Source organism: Ambystoma mexicanum, chromosome 5p, assembly GCF_040938575.1.
Source record: "Ambystoma mexicanum isolate Mex_15411 chromosome 5p, UKY_AmexF1_1, whole genome shotgun sequence".
Taxonomy (NCBI): Eukaryota; Metazoa; Chordata; class Amphibia; order Caudata; family Ambystomatidae; genus Ambystoma; species Ambystoma mexicanum.
In genome coordinates, this window is record NC_090930.1 from 1,010,005,758 (window position 1) to 1,010,021,727 (window position 15,970).

Here is a 15,970-nt window from a genome sequence, read left to right on the forward strand (position 1 = left end):
ACACTTGAGGTGAACAGTAACAGGACCCCATTCCTTCCCCCATATAGGTGATGCCGGCTATCCCCTGAAGAGGTGACTCCTCACACGGAACCCACAGAACAGGTACGAAGAGGAATACAATCGTGCACATACCCGTACCCGCATCGTGATCGAGCATACTTTTGGCCTATTGAAGTCACGGTTTAGGTGCATTAGCAGGTCTGGTGGCGCTCTCCTGTATGGCCATGAGAAGGTGGCCAAGATCACCATGGCATGTGTCATGCTGCACAATATGTGTATCAGACGGAATGTGCCACTGCCCCCTGACGTTGAAATAGAATCACCTGATGAGGATGATGATGGTGATGAGGATGGAGGTGAAAGGGATGCAGGTCATGCAAGAGGGGATGGCCAGGAGGGGCGTGCTGTGAGGCAGCATCTGATCAACCAAATATTCTGAGTAACAAGTTCTCGTACTGTCACCTGGATATGGCTAGTGGTGCACTGGTGTCTGTTTGTTAGCTCACAATGGACCCTGGCGTCAATAAATTACACCATCATAATGAAGAAGTCCAGGCCTGTGTTTTGCTCTAACACCAGTGTATTTATGAACTCAAACAGGAAAACGTGCATGTACCCAAATAGTCCCACCACCCTACCCCCCACCCCCCACAACTGTCCCATCACACCCTACCCCCCCACAACTGTCCCATCACACCCTACCCCCCACATCCCACAACTGTTCCATCACACCCTACCCCCCACCTTCCACAACTGTCCCATCACACCCTACCCCCCACACCCCACAACTGTCCCTCATGTGTCTTCCACAATGTTTGCGTCCAGGCATGCACGTGGAAGCATGGATTTTCACTCCCTATTGGTCATTGCCTAATCCACCATTTGGAGGCTGCCTGGAGGTGCGCCTGGTGGTGCGTGCGGAGCGTCGGAGTGGGCTTGTCTGCCACGAACTGGCGGACGAAGAAGTGGCAGACTGTCCTGGTGCTGGTGGTGGAGGGAATTGACGGTCCATTGCATCCGCAATGCGTGTGAGGACCTCACAAACTCTGATGAGCTCCCCACACAGCCTGTCTGTGCAGGCCTCCATACTCTCCCTGGAGTGCCTGGATGTCTCCCCAATCTCCGCTGACCAACCAGCACAGTGAGACCCTTGCCAGGTCAAGGGCAGTGTCGTCCTCTGGTGGTGTGGCTGCTGTGCATTGTGATGCTGGCAGGTGTACAGATGGAGGCACCGGGGGGCTACTGAAGGATCCCATGGTCTCGTCACCAGGTGTGTGATGGGGTGATGGCTCGAAGGTTCAAGGGGGGCTTGGGGTGTGCATGCCCAGCTCGAATTCAGTTGGGTCCTCCACATCAGTTAATGGTGAGGTGGCTGCCGCCTCTCCTGCCGAACTAGCAGTAGCTGAGGGTGGTCCCTCGGTGGCTGTGAGTGGTGGTGGTGAGTGAACCTCCTGAGGTGGGGCAGTTGGGTTTGGTGTGGCCTTGGCAGTGGCGCTCAAACGATGTTTGGAACTCTGCAAATGGAGCCTTGCGCCTTTTCCCCTTGATGTCTTGGGGGTGTCCTTGGTGGGCTGTGGCCTTTTCTTCTTCTGCGCAGGGAGTGCCTGGGATGCATCCTCACTGTCTGTATGTGACCCTATCGGGGACAAGAAGGGGGATGGCATTGGTTAGGGTTCGATGTACTTAATGCAGGATACATCATCAATGCAGTTGTGGGCATTAGCAATTCATTGTGAAGGGTGCAGGTGATGTGCCAGTTCAGTGGCTCATCCATGCAGTGTTGTGTGTGGCACTTGGCTCTGTTGATGTGTGCGTGTGTGTGTGTTTGGGTCTGGCACTGACATGGGCAGGGTGGGATGCATGTGTGGATGTTTGGCCATCCATGAGTGATCCTGGGCTGACATTTGTGGGGACCTGTAGATACACATTGCATGCTTTCATCAGTACACTTACCTCCATCCGACGTGTCTGCCACGCCATTCGACTCCGATCAGGTTGGCGCATGTCTCCTCCCATTCCTCTAGCTTGATTGGCGACCCTGATCCACCAGCGGTGGCAGTGTTATGATTCTCTGACAGGATCATTCTGATCCGGAGTCTCAGGTCATCCCATCTTTTCCTGCACTCACGTACATTGCGGGTGCTGGTGCCCACGGCACTTACTTTCATTGCCACTTCGGCCCAGATAGCCTTTTTCTTAAGGAGGGTCTCCCGCCGCATGTCGTTAGCGAAGACCACTACAGCATTGCCTGCTAAGGTCTGGGTCAGCATGAGTAACTCCTCATTAGAAAACTTTTCTTTCCGCTGGCGTTCAGTTGTTTTTTTCAGTGCCTTGGGCATGGTAAGGGTATTCCAGTAAATCTCAAACAGCAAAGTACCACAAACGGGTCCAGGGGTCATAGGATGGCAATGGATTGTGTTTTTATAGATGGCCGCCGTGCTCTTTCCCGTTCCTGTGCGATGACGCTATTTCCGGTTCCGCAATTTAACGGTCACTGGTAATAGCTGCATGCTAATACCGGTGACCGCTATTTGCATGCAGCGTGAGGGCGGAGGTGCTATTGTAACGCTCACCTGATTCCCGTAGAGGCGCCGGTCTTGACTGGGCGTATACCGTATCTTCAAAGGTGATGTGTAACACACGGCTGGCTCTTTGGGCTGGACCTCTGTGCACTGTATGTCTGACTCGAAGGGTAAGATGTCTGCAGATAGAAAATATGGGATTAAGGAACTGGGTTATTGAATGTCTCTCTCTTCTTCCCTTTCTCTTCTCCTGTAGAACCCCAAAGGTTAACGCTCTCACCTTAGGTAAGTGAACGCCGTGCTCTCCATCTGCCTCGGGGCAGGGTGCTGTAACCAGTTTCTTCACTGGATAAGGGGAGCAGGCCTCTTGACTTCAGAGGACTGCTGTCCGTCGTTTACTGCACGAACGGTAAGTTTCGAGTAATTCTAATGTCTTTAAAGTCTTTAGTAATGATGTTTCTTGTTTTGCAGGGTTCCGGCGATGGCGGATGACGGGCTGAAGTGAGTTGAAGATGGAGCCCGTGTGATGAATAGAAGCGCCTGGAAGCACGTAAGTAAGCGCTTGTTGCCTGCTTCACGATGCGCTCTAACTGTCTTTTTATTTTGCAGGTACAAGTTCGGAGCGGCTGCAGGGTGCCGGAATACCCACTGGGTTGGATGTGGAAAGGAGTAATGGCACGTGAGTATTAAAGTTCCCCAATGTCTTTAAACGCACCTTGTTTTGTCTTTCAGATGCGGGATGCAGCGCCGAAGGCCTCCGGAGCGTGCGAAGAGTTGGTAAGCTTTTGTCTTTCAGATGCCGGAATGCAGTGTGAAGACCTCCGGAGCGCACGAAGAGTAGGTAAGCCTTTGTCTTTCAGATGCCGGAATGCAGCGCGAGGCGTTGGTGACAGCCGATGGGCCAGGTAAGTGAAGAGCTGTCACTGAAGACCGTAATGCTAACCTGTTCTTTCTTGTCTTTATAGGTGTTACTGAAGACTGGATTCAGGATGGTAAGCCTTTTTCCTTAGGCCCAGAATCAGATGCAGAAGACACGATGAGCGTTCTGCTGCAGAGGATGCAGAATAACGCAGAGCAAGATTCATCCATCGGGTGTGGTTTAAATAGCCTCCTGTAGTGCTTAGGTGTCTCCTTCCACAGCCACGCCTAGGTAAGAAAAGAGTTCCTGCTTTCCAGAAGAGTTCCAGTGTTCTGAATCTAGGGAGTGGCTCCTGCCCCACCCAACAGGAAAAGTAGTTCCAAACAGAAGAGGATCAGAGGCTCAACTGGCAGGCAAGTAAGCAGCATGGTCTGCTGCAGGTAAATCCACCCAAGCATTATGAGCCCTGCGCTTCCAGTGCTGGGACTGGGCATATTTATGAGCCTGGTGCCACTGGCGCCAGGACTGGGTCCAAAAGGTCCCAATTGGGACTGGTTGGCACTCGGAACCTGGGTTATGGATCTGCTTCCAAGGGAGTTGGGAAAACCCTGACCTTTTGGAAGCAGAGATCATGACAGTACCCCCCCTCAAGGCCCCTCCCAAACCGGGCTTCTCCGGGGGTTTTGGCTTGTCAGGAAATGTTCGGTGAAATCTTTTGATTAGGCGAGGAGCGTGGACATATTCAGCAGGTTCCCAGGATCTCTCTTGGGGGCCGTAGCCTTTCCAGTCAATTAGGTAAAATAGTTTAGATTTGGAGATCTTGGAGTCCAGAATGCTTTTGACTTCAAACTCGAGTTCTCCATCAACTAGGATAGGTTTTGGAGATTTAGTTAGTCGGGTTTGAGGTTGCACAGGTTTTAATAGAGAGACGTGGAAGACCGGATGTATCTTCATGTGCGGGGACAAGTCCAACTTGACCGCTACTGGGTTTACTATGGTAGTGATGGAATAGGGACCAAGGTATCTTGGGTTGAATGTGCGTGGCCCTTTTAGAGGTAGATACTTGGTGGATAACCAGACTTGATCCCCTACTTGATATTGAGGGGCTTCCTTCCGATGTTGATCTGCTCCTTTCTTGTATTGTTCTTTAGCCCTTTGAAGGTGAGAAACAGCTTCCTTAAAGGCTTGGGTGATTGTAGAATGCAGGTAGTCTACTGCTGGTGTTTCAAGATCTTGGAGGGGATCCAACTCCGAGGTTCGAGGGTGACTGCCGTACAAAAGAAAAAACGGGGTTTTCCCAGTTCCCGAATGGACAGAGTTATTGTAGGCATATTCGGCTATCCAAAGGATGTCTTTCCAAGTTTTTTCAGTTTGTTGCAGCATGCAGCGTAAATACTGTTCCAGAGCTTGATTGGTCCTCTCGGTTTGTCCGTCGGTCTGAGGGTGGTGACTGGTCGATAGTCTCACATCAATTTGAGCCGACCGACAGCAACTTCGCCAAAAATGAGAAATAAATTGACTACCTCGATCCGAAATTAGAACCGAAGGAAAACCGTGCAGTCGGACGATGTTTTCGAGAAATTCTCGGGCCAGAGTTGCTGCTGTTGGCAAGCCTTTGAGCGGAATGAAATGCGCCATCTTGGAGAATAAGTCCACGATTACTAGAATCGTATTGTATCCGGAGCATGGAGGTAGATCGGTGATGAAGTCCATAGAAAGCGTATGCCAAGGGCGAGGTGGGATGTCAATAGGGCGTAAGAGGCCTGCTGGTCTTTCCTTTTGACTCTTGTTTTGGGCGCATACTCCACAGGACATTATAAAGTCTCTGATATCTTTTTTCCAAGACGGCCACCAGAAGTAGCGCTTGATCTTTTCTGAGGTCTTGGCCATACCGGGATGTCCTTCCATTAAAGAATCGTGATAACAAGAGATTACTTTTTTCTGTAAATCTGTGCTGGGTAGGTATAATCGTTCTTGGAAATACAATAAGTTGTTCTTTACTGCAAAGTCCTTTCCCTGCAGATGCCAATTCTGTATGTCTGCTGGAGTTACAAGTTGCCTGGCTTTATCCTTAACTTCCTCTATGGATTCTGTGGCGATTACACCCAGAATTCTTTGTTCGGGAATGATTGGTACAGGTTTAGGGTTGATCAAGTGTTCTTCCACTCCCATCCGAGAAAGGGCATCAGCTTTACCGTTCTTTGTACCAGGTCGATAGGTAATTATGAAGTCAAACTCGGCAAAGAATAATGCCCAACGGAGTTGTCTAGAGGATTGGGCTTTTGCGGTTTTCAAATATTGCAGGTTTCGGTGATCCGTAATCACAGTAACGGTGTGTCGGGCCCCCAGCAGATAATGCCGCCAAGCCTTAAAGGCAGACTTGATAGCCAGAAGTTCCTTGTCAGTAATCGTGTAATTGATTTCAGGAGGCGAGAATTTGCGGGACCAAAATGCCACGGGATGCAACTGATTGGTTACCGGGTCCTTTTGTGATAGAACTGCCCCCATGGCAAGGCTTGAAGCATCAGTTTCCACGATGTAGGGGAGTTCAGGGCGAGGGTGTTTTAAGATTGGTGCAGAGATAAATTCAGTCTTCAAATCCTGGAAAGCTTGTTCCGCCTCGGTAGACCATTCAAAACGTTTGTTTTTCTTTAACAAGGCAGTGATGGGCTGGACTATTCGAGAGAATTCGGGGATAAACCTGCGGTAAAAGTTAGCGAAGCCTAACATGCTTTGCACACCTTTTACGGAGGATGGTGATGGCCATTTGAGAACTGCATCGACCTTCTTTGAATCCATACGCACTCCGCCAGGTGATAATATGAATCCCAAGAATTCAACTTCAGTCACGTTGAAAACACATTTTTCCAACTTAGCGAAAAGTTTGTGTTGACGCAATCTTTCGAGGACCATTTTCACGTGTTTCTGATGTTCAGATTCCGATGAAGAATAAACGAGGATGTCGTCAATGTAAACAACAACACACACATCTATGAGCTCTCTGAGGACATCGTTCATAAAATATTGAAAGGCGGCCGGGGCATTGCAAAGTCCGAAGGGCATGACCTGATATTCAAATAGCCCATACTTGGTGCGGAAGGCAGTCTTCCATTCATCGCCCTCTTTTACTCGTACCAAGTGGTAAGCTCCTCTAAGATCCAGCTTTGTATATATGCATGCTTTTCTGACTTGGTCCAGGAGTTCAGGGATCAAAGGTAACGGATATCTATTCTTAATGGTGATCTGGTTCAGGGAGCGATAATCTATACAAGTTCTAAGGTCTCCTTCCTTTTTTGGAACGAAGAACAAAGCTGAAGAAGCAGGGGACTTGGAAGGACGAATAAACCCATTTGCCAGGTATTGATCCAGGTATTGTCGAAGGTGAAGGTTCTCAGGCTCGGTGAGGGCATAAATTCTACTACAAGGAGGAGTAGATCCAGGTATCAGGTCTATCTGGCAGTCATAAGACCTATGAGGAGGTAGAGAGTTAGCCTGATCCTTCCGGAAAACATCTTGGTATTCTAGGTATTCGGGAGGTAACTGGGGAGTCTCTGAAGAAATTGCTGCCAGTGCAACACCAGGTGGAGGGTGACAAGTAGAGACACATTCTGGAAACTGGACCGTTCTTGCTCGCCAATCGATCAGAGGATTGTGTTTCTCTAACCAAGGTATTCCTAGAATAATCTGAAACTGAGGGGCCTTGATCACATCGAACACGATCTTCTCATGGTGTCCATCTTGACTTACTAGCGTCACCTCTCGAGTGGTATGCGTTACTGGCCCGGAGGCTATCTCCGTACCATCCACCGTAGTAATGACGTCCTTTACAGCCTTGGGACAAAGAGTTAGATTCATCCTCAAAACCATTTCATGATCCACATAATTGCCGATGGCACCGCTGTCGACGTAAGCTTCAATTGCATGTAATCGATCCGGTTTATCAGGGCTAATGAGGACCATAGGTATCACGAAATGCGAGGTCACGGAACTGGTTTTCACGCTCGGCAAGAGGACCTCTATTCTTGTCGGGCGAGGTCGTTTCCCTGCTCAGAGTTTGTAACTTTGGTAACTGCAGCTCCTACTGCCTTCTTGGCAGGTTTCACCAGACAGTCTCGAAGAAAGTGCCCTGAGTTTCCGCAATAGAGGCATAATTGCAACTGTTTTCTCCTTTCCCGCTCCTTTTGTGTTAGAGGACCTTTCAGACCCCCTATTTGCATGGGTTCCCCAGTGTCTACTCCTTTGGAAGGAGTTGGAGGTTTGGAAAATACTCGAGCATCAAACTTGGAACGATCGGCCTTCCTGTTCTGCAGTCTGTGATCTATTTGAACGACTAAGTCTATATAGTCCGAACAATCTTGTGGGGGATTCACTACGTGGGCTAACACATCTTTGAGCTCTCCACGTAGACCTCTTTAAAACAGCGTAATCCTTTTGTCCTCAGGCCATTGAGTTTCCACTATCAGTCTGTTGAAAGACGCAATATAAGCCAAAAGGTCTTGATTACCTTGTCGCAACGAAAGAAGCTCATTGTCCAAGGCCTGCCCCTGTGAATGTCTTGCGAACAGTTTTTCCATACTGAGCTGAAAAGCTTGAAAATCATGGAGGACCGGATCATCTTGATTTACTAGAGGGATCGACCAGTCTGCCGCATTGCCACTAAGGTACGAAAGCACGAAAGCTACTTTAGCTTGATCAGTTGGAAAGGCTGCTGGCCGGCATAAGAAATGCAACCGGCACTGATTGATAAATACTGCAAACCTCTTTGGGTCACCAGAAAATCGTTCGGGCGGAGCCAGAGGTACATTCCCAGGTAGGTTGATCTGCACTGGATTCATAGAGGATGTAGAAGGAAGATTTCCCCCAGATGCGGGTAACGGGGTCTGTCCGGCTTGTGACTGTAGCAATTGTCTAGCGAGATCATCTGTTCGCTCCTTGGAAATAATCAGTTCCCTTCTTAGAGCGTTCGTTTCCTGACGGGCTGCATGCACTTCTGCCCTTAGTTCCCCAAGTAACTGGGCTAGCTGGTTGGTATCCGAGGTTTCCATAGCGCCTGGACGGGAGTTTTGTGGTAGGCTTTGCGTTCTATAACGCTCACCTGATTCCCGTAGAGGCGCCGGTCTTGACTGGGCGTATACCGTATCTTCAAAGGTGATGTGTAACACACGGCTGGCTCTTTGGGCTGGACCTCTGTGCACTGTATGTCTGACTCGAAGGGTAAGATGTCTGCAGATAGAAAATATGGGATTAAGGAACTGGGTTATTGAATGTCTCTCTCTTCTTCCCTTTCTCTTCTCCTGTAGAACCTCAAAGGTTAACGCTCTCACCTTAGGTAAGTGAACGCCGTGCTCTCCATCTGCCTCGGGGCAGGGTGCTGTAACCAGTTTCTTCACTGGATAAGGGGAGCAGGCCTCTTGACTTCAGAGGACTGCTTTCCGTCGTTTACTGCACGAACAGTACGTTTCGAGTAATTCTAATGTCTTTAAAGTCTTTAGTAATGATGTTTCTTGTTTTGCAGGGTTCCGGCGATGGCGGATGACGGGCTGAAGTGAGTTGAAGATGGAGCCCGTGTGATGAATAGAAGCGCCTGGAAGCACGTAAGTAAGCGCTTGTTGCCTGCTTCACGATGCGCTCTAACTGTCTTTTTATTTTGCAGGTACAAGTTCGGAGCGGCTGCAGGGTGCCGGAATACCCACTGGGTTAGATGTGGAAAGGAGTAATGGCACGTGAGTATTAAAGTTCCCCAATGTCTTTAAACGCACCTTGTTTTGTCTTTCAGATGCGGGATGCAGCGCCGAAGGCCTCCGGAGCGTGCGAAGAGTTGGTAAGCTTTTCTCTTTCAGATGCCGGAATGCAGTGTGAAGACCTCCGGAGCACACGAAGAGTAGGTAAGCCTTTGTCTTTCAGATGCCGGAATGCAGCGCGAGGCGTTGGTGACAGCCGATGGGCCAGGTAAGTGAAGAGCTGTCACTGAAGACCGTAATGCTAACCTGTTCTTTCTTGTCTTTATAGGTGTTGCTGAAGACTGGATTCAGGATGGTAAGCCTTTTTCCTTAGGCCCAGAATCAGATGCAGAAGACACGATGAGCGTTCTGCTGCAGAGGATGCAGAATAACGCAAAGCAAGATTCATCCATCGGGTGTGGTTTAAATAGCCTCCTGTAGTGCTTAGGTGTCTCCTTCCACAGCCACGCCTAGGTAAGAAAAGAGTTCCTGCTTTCCAGAAGAGTTCCAGTGTTCTGAATCTAGGGAGTGGCTCCTGCCTCACCCAACAGGAAAAGTAGTTCCAAACAGAAGAGGATCAGAGGCTCAACTGGCAGGCAAGTAAGCAGCATGGTCTACTGCAGGTAAGTCCACCCAAGCATTATGAGCCCGGCGCTTCCAGCGCTGGGACTGGGCATATTTATGAGCCTGATGCCACTGGCGCCAGGACTGGGTCCAAAAGGTCCCAATTGGGACTGGTTGGCACTCGGAACCTGGGTTATGGATCTGCTTCCAAGGGAGTTGGGAAAACCCTGACCTTTTGGAAGCAGAGATCATGACAGCTATCTGCACTTTCGTCGAGGGCGGTAAGTGACTTTTTGGGGTCTTTAGCGGCATGGCGGTTTGGTCATTACCGGCATGGCGCTATGCTCGTGTCCGCGTACTCGTAATGGTGCGCTATTAGCGCCCTCTTGCGAGGGCAGACAAGTTAAGAGCGCCATGTCGGTAATTGGGGATTTTTACCGCACAACGTGTAATGAGGCCCTATGAGTTATGTATCAAGGACAAGAGAAGCCCAGGAGAAAGTTCAAAGTGTTGTACAAAGCTACCTTGGACAAAGAGAAGAATAATTCCAAGTAAAATAAGTCATTAAAAGAACAAGAAGGAAGTATCTAATAATTATGCAAGAAAAAATAACCAGGAATTGAGTAATTCGGTAACCAAACCGTTTGATCTGATAAAAGCAACTATCGGGAACTATTTGGGGATAGTTTACTGAAGTGATTGTGTTGATAAAACAGTCTTCACATGAAGGGAGTAATTCTCCTGCTTTTGTTTGTTACATTAGTGGTAGGGTTGGAATAGGTTAGTTTGGCCGTTGAACAGATTCTGATTTGGACTCTCATTCATAACTGACGAGCACGTAGTTAGTTTTGTTAGGTAGGGAAACCCCTTAGTATAGGGAAAGGTAGGCATTTATTCTTTAAGTTAATAGCACTTTCAAGAAGATGGAAAATCAGAGTCTGCATTCTTCTTCTGACACACCACAAGAGGGAATGAGAAAAGAAGATTAGGCCGGGAAGAAATACATTTTCAGCTTTCTACAAAATATAGATTGTCTATCATGGTAAGAACACCAGGGAGAGAGTTCTCGAGTTTGACTGCTAAGACCACACTGGATCTAACAAAAGTTCTGGAATGCTTAAAATGATGGATATACAATTTCGGGTAGTAAATCTTTGTTTGACCAATACTCATAATCCATGTTTAAAGAAGTAGGTCACAAACTGCACAAAACATACATTCTTCCAACACAATTGTCCTGAATTAGCAACACCATCATCACTGCTGTTGCTTGAGTGTTTTTTTTTTTGCAGCACTGTCACTTGGGAAAATGTTATTGCACAAAAATATCGTAAATAAAAATAAACAAATGGTTTAAATGATAGCATTTTGGCTGTACCAAAATTCTGTACAGCCAAAAATGCCAAACATTTTAACCATTCGGTTTTCATTATAGCGAACAAGGGAAGCAGGGGCTGCGGGGGGTGTTCCCTGCACCCTTGTTTGCTATAATTTGTTATTTTTTATTTATTTGATATAGCTGCAAAGACAAACTTTACAGCCTTTGAAATCATAAATCTATTATGTATCACAACAAGCATATAAAATCTTCATTGTTAAAAATGTACATCAAAAATAAAATAACAGAAAAACAAAATGAAAACTTGTATATCATATACATTTACAATTCTTTTTGTTTTAACAGTCGCTAAACCCTTTTCTTTCTTCAAAATGAGCACAACATAATAATCAATTTGACACAATCTTCCTTCATTACAACAGCTTTGACAAAAATTGTTTTTCTATTTAAGCATTTTGACAGCCACTTTTAACTTTCTCCTTCTTTTCGGCATGAACATCTTATTGGGATCAATTACATCAGACTGTTCACTTAGCATCAGTGATTGAGTAAATAGTACCATTGCCATATTCATTTGTGGAGTCTGGCTATTATATAGAGAATCCCAGAGAGTTTCAGAGTTCAAGATTGTTCATTCAACATACATATGTTTGAAACATATTATTCTTCTTTCACTCAATTTATCACATTCTACAATTAGATGTTTTAGCGATTCTCTCTGACCTGGTACTTTACAAAATCTGCAATCATCATTACCTGTGAGTTTTCTCATGAATCTGACTTCATTGGTCATGTAAAGATTGAGTCTTATTCGCAAATAACCAAAATAATTTTTCGGATCGGGATATTTTAACAAATACTGTTCCGTTTTGTATAATCCTTTAATTTCATATGCTTATTCCTTAAAGACTCTTAGTTTTAAACAGGCATCTCTTGTAGTGATCCAGTCAAACAGCCATAGTTTTTTCTTGGCTCTTTGAGGGTTTGAAATGAGCAGATCCTTATCGATGCCTGCTTCTTCCATGATCTGATCTAACCAATTACGCCATTTACAAATTCTTTTGTTCATAGACTCCAGCATATGTTTGCCCATTTTTGCCATCACATTATTTAAATTTACTGATATCATGTACTTCCGATATAGCGATAAAACCTTCCAGCAACATATGGCACACAAGGATGTAATTGCTAACTCATGGCGAATTAGGCACATAGATATCGTCGTTGGCACACCACATATTGTTTTCAAGTATCGTCCCTCGAAAATTTGCCAAGTTTTCTCTGGAATGGTGTCTCTCGTTTCTGCTGCATATGTCAGGATCGGGGTGATCTTTTGTTTATAAAAGATGATCCTCAGAGATAACGAGAATTTGCCATATTTGGCCAAAATTATTTTGGTTTGGGCAATACCAGTTCGATTTTTTTGTTCTAGTTCTCTATAGTAAGGTTTATCATTTTTATCATTACTGATTTGTGTTTGCTATAATAGAATTGGGGGTGGCGGGGGTGTCCATTGCATCCCCAAAAAAGTTTTGGAAAAATAAAAAATAAAAAGGACCCTGCGGCGCCGGTTCCCATCCCTGGGAGTGAAGGGAACTGGTGCTGCAGGGACTCGGCGGCACACAGAGAACTGGTCCACCAAAAGGTAAGTAATGGGGTGGGGTGGGGTGGGGAAATACGAAACTCTCGTATTTCTGTAATGCAAGCTTGTACAATACGATCCGCCCGTCTATGATATTTTCGTTTACGAGCATTCAACATACAGCTGGGAAAATGCTGCTGTTGTGCATGGTTTTACCCAAACAGCACCAACCTGTCTGTTATGCCTTCAATCTAGCAAAGGTGTCTAAATAGTGCCAAATGGCAGTGAGCGTATTTGACTCACATACATATACAAATTGTGAATAAAATATTTAGGGCGAAATTTGTAGTGATTGTTTTGATATTTTACCAATTTAAAAGTGCTAATCGTATAAAAAATCAAGAACTGGAGACATGCTTACAAGTCCATTGAGTGCACAATAAATGAAAGAGCTATTTTTAGAATAGTGGTTCCTACCCTTTACTTGTTCCCTATCCTTATGTAGAGGTAGCTTCTCCACAAATGTCCATCCTTCATGTAACTTCTCTGCATAGTAGTCTTATGTCAGAATAAGTGTAGTAAATCGAAGCTGGAAAGCCACACTATTATCTGTGTTTTACCATCTAATGCTCTGTCCAGTCAAGCACAAAGCTTAGCTCATGGGTTTTATACAATATTTGTGCTGGTGAGTTGGAGACAACCAACAAGAGTCTGTGAAATCCAAGCTTTAACAACCATAGATCCCATCCTTTCTCCTCGATCATATTGGCAGTTTCAGGACTACTCCTTTGTTGTTCAAGGGGAATTTTCGATTTAATGACAGTTAGAAAATATGCTTCCCCTGCTACAGCAGCTTTTAAAACTCTGCTAAAACATTAAACTCATTATTTGTACTTATTCATTTTTAAATCCCGTTTTGTAAAGTATTAGTCCAGCATGATTTTACTTGTTATTCTTTTTGCTCATGCAACTTATGAAAAGGTGTATTCTGTCTGTCACGTGTGTATCCTTTTTCTATTTTCTATACTTCACATCCAAGATACTTTCTTCAGTAATCACTGTGGTCACCGAAGCACTGATCTGATTAGTCCGTTTTCAATTCTCCTGGCCATTGCCATAACACCGAAGCCAGGTACTGTGCTCACATATGTCTGCATGGACACCACACAAAGCAACAGTCTTAAAAAATGAACACCTTTTTGTTTACTCTCCGGATTCCTCATTTTTATTTTTGAAATGTTGTAAAGAGGCAAATGTGCGTTGCAACTGCTCCAGATTGCAGGGAGGGATACAATGTTATACTGGATCGGAATGTAAGGCACATTCTTGGATAGAAAACAAATACTTGCATATAGCACCGTTCCAGCTAATGAGGACATGTTCAGATGAATCTATGACAGACGAGGGCAGTGGGTAAGCTATATTAGTACCCGGCGAGAGTCAAGCAGAATGCAACACGCATTCTAATTGGCTCTCGCCGGTTCGTTACCCGGCTGAGAAACCTTCGATTCTCGGCAGGGATTCCAGCCCCCTTGTCCTCGGCGGGCGGCGTGGCAGCCCCTCAGCCAATGAGGAGTCTCGAAGCGGCTGAGAGGCTGCCTTCGCCCCCCGCCAGGGACTCCAGTAAGGCTTTTTTTTATTTTCCCTTTCCTCCCTCCCCTCCCCACCCGCACTTACCTTCTTGCTCCTTCGTCCCCGGCGGGGGACGATGGCAGCCTCCAGCCGTGTGGAGACTCAGAGCGGGGCCATCTCCGCTCCACACCTCCAAACGGCTGGAGGCTTCCATCGTCCCCCGCCGGGGACACAGGTACGTTTTAAAAAAAATACTTTTTTCTTCCCCTCCCAACCCCACTTACCTTCTGCTTTTTTTATTCCGGGAGCTGACGCGCTCGGAACACTTCTGTCCCAGCGCGCCTGCTCCCGATGGCTGCCATGGAAAATGAAAATGGACTCCGTTTTCCCTTTCCCGGCGGCCATTTTCTTTGTCGTTTCTTTTTTTTCTGTGAGAAAAAAATGCGTTTAGTGCCCCGTTTACGCAGATATTGCGGGCCGTGGTACTAAAAGCAATATGACCCTCGTGGCGGGGGCATTACTGACTCAGATAACTATATAACTATGGGTCCCAGGGCATTACCTGAGTCGATAATGCCCCCGCCGCTCGGGTCATATTGCTTTAATAAGGAATTACTGAAAGATTGTGTCCAGCATATTGGCCCTGAGTTTGCACCAGCATCAGATAGTAACATGTCCTAGTTCTCTTATATCCAATTGAAGAGAGTGACAATATTTAGATCAAAACACTCCAAGGTAACTATGTCTGATTCTGGGGACCGTTGATGTGCAGAGTACGTTCAGGGAGACTTCCTAGTGGGGTTATAAAGTAGCAATGGAAAGACTTACATTTGTTTTAAATTGGTGTAGATTCATAGACGCATGCAAATGTCAAACCAAAAGCTAGTTCTGCGTGTGTGGGCTAAGCTCAGTGGGTATATGGAAAATGGTTCAACTACTCTAGCTAATCCCAAGTTCAAAACAAGAACAATAACAAGAAAGAGCTTGACAACCCTTCCTAAAATCATCACCTGTGTGATTGTCATGGCAAGTCCTTCCAAAAGGCAATTTTAGACAGGTAACTATGATGATGTCAGAGAGGGGCACCACGTAATTCCCTCAAACATTAAATGTGCGCTATTTTGCACAAGAGGAGGACAGCAGGGTAAAAATGGCACTGGTGTTAATGCGGCATGAACCCTAACAGTGGCCTATGTTAGTCTGTCCTCTTTCTTTCACCCACAGGCCACACCAAACCCACGAATGGCCCTTGAGAATGGTTGGTATTCAAGAAGTAAAAGGAACTTGAGATGTACTTGCACTTCCAAACCATTGCCCATATATATTAGAAATCAGTTCTGCTGATAGGTTCTGAAATTACAGTGTCACGGTTTTATTATACGGCACACTACAACCTGGGACTCCTTCCCCGACAATGAATGTGGCATAAAATAAAGTGCTTTTTATTTTGAATAAACCACAGTTTCTTTTATTTGACTAGGCCTCCAACCTGTCTCGCACCCAACCTTCACAAACACCCCTTGTCACAATGGACTAGGAATCAGGCCGCTGGGTATCAATTAGAAATATATTAATGTATTATTTAATGCAAAAAATGAAAAATACTCAAAATACAGCCACCACCAATATGTGACAACACAAATGCAATGATTCCTACAGAACAATTAGTTTCAGATATCCTATCACAGTTTACACAGATCTTTAATGGTAAAACGGGAAAAAGAACATTTTTAATCAAGTGATAGCATCAAGGTTTAGCACTTCCCCCTGCAACACTCACCCCCAAAGATCAGCTAACTTAATTCCTTTGAA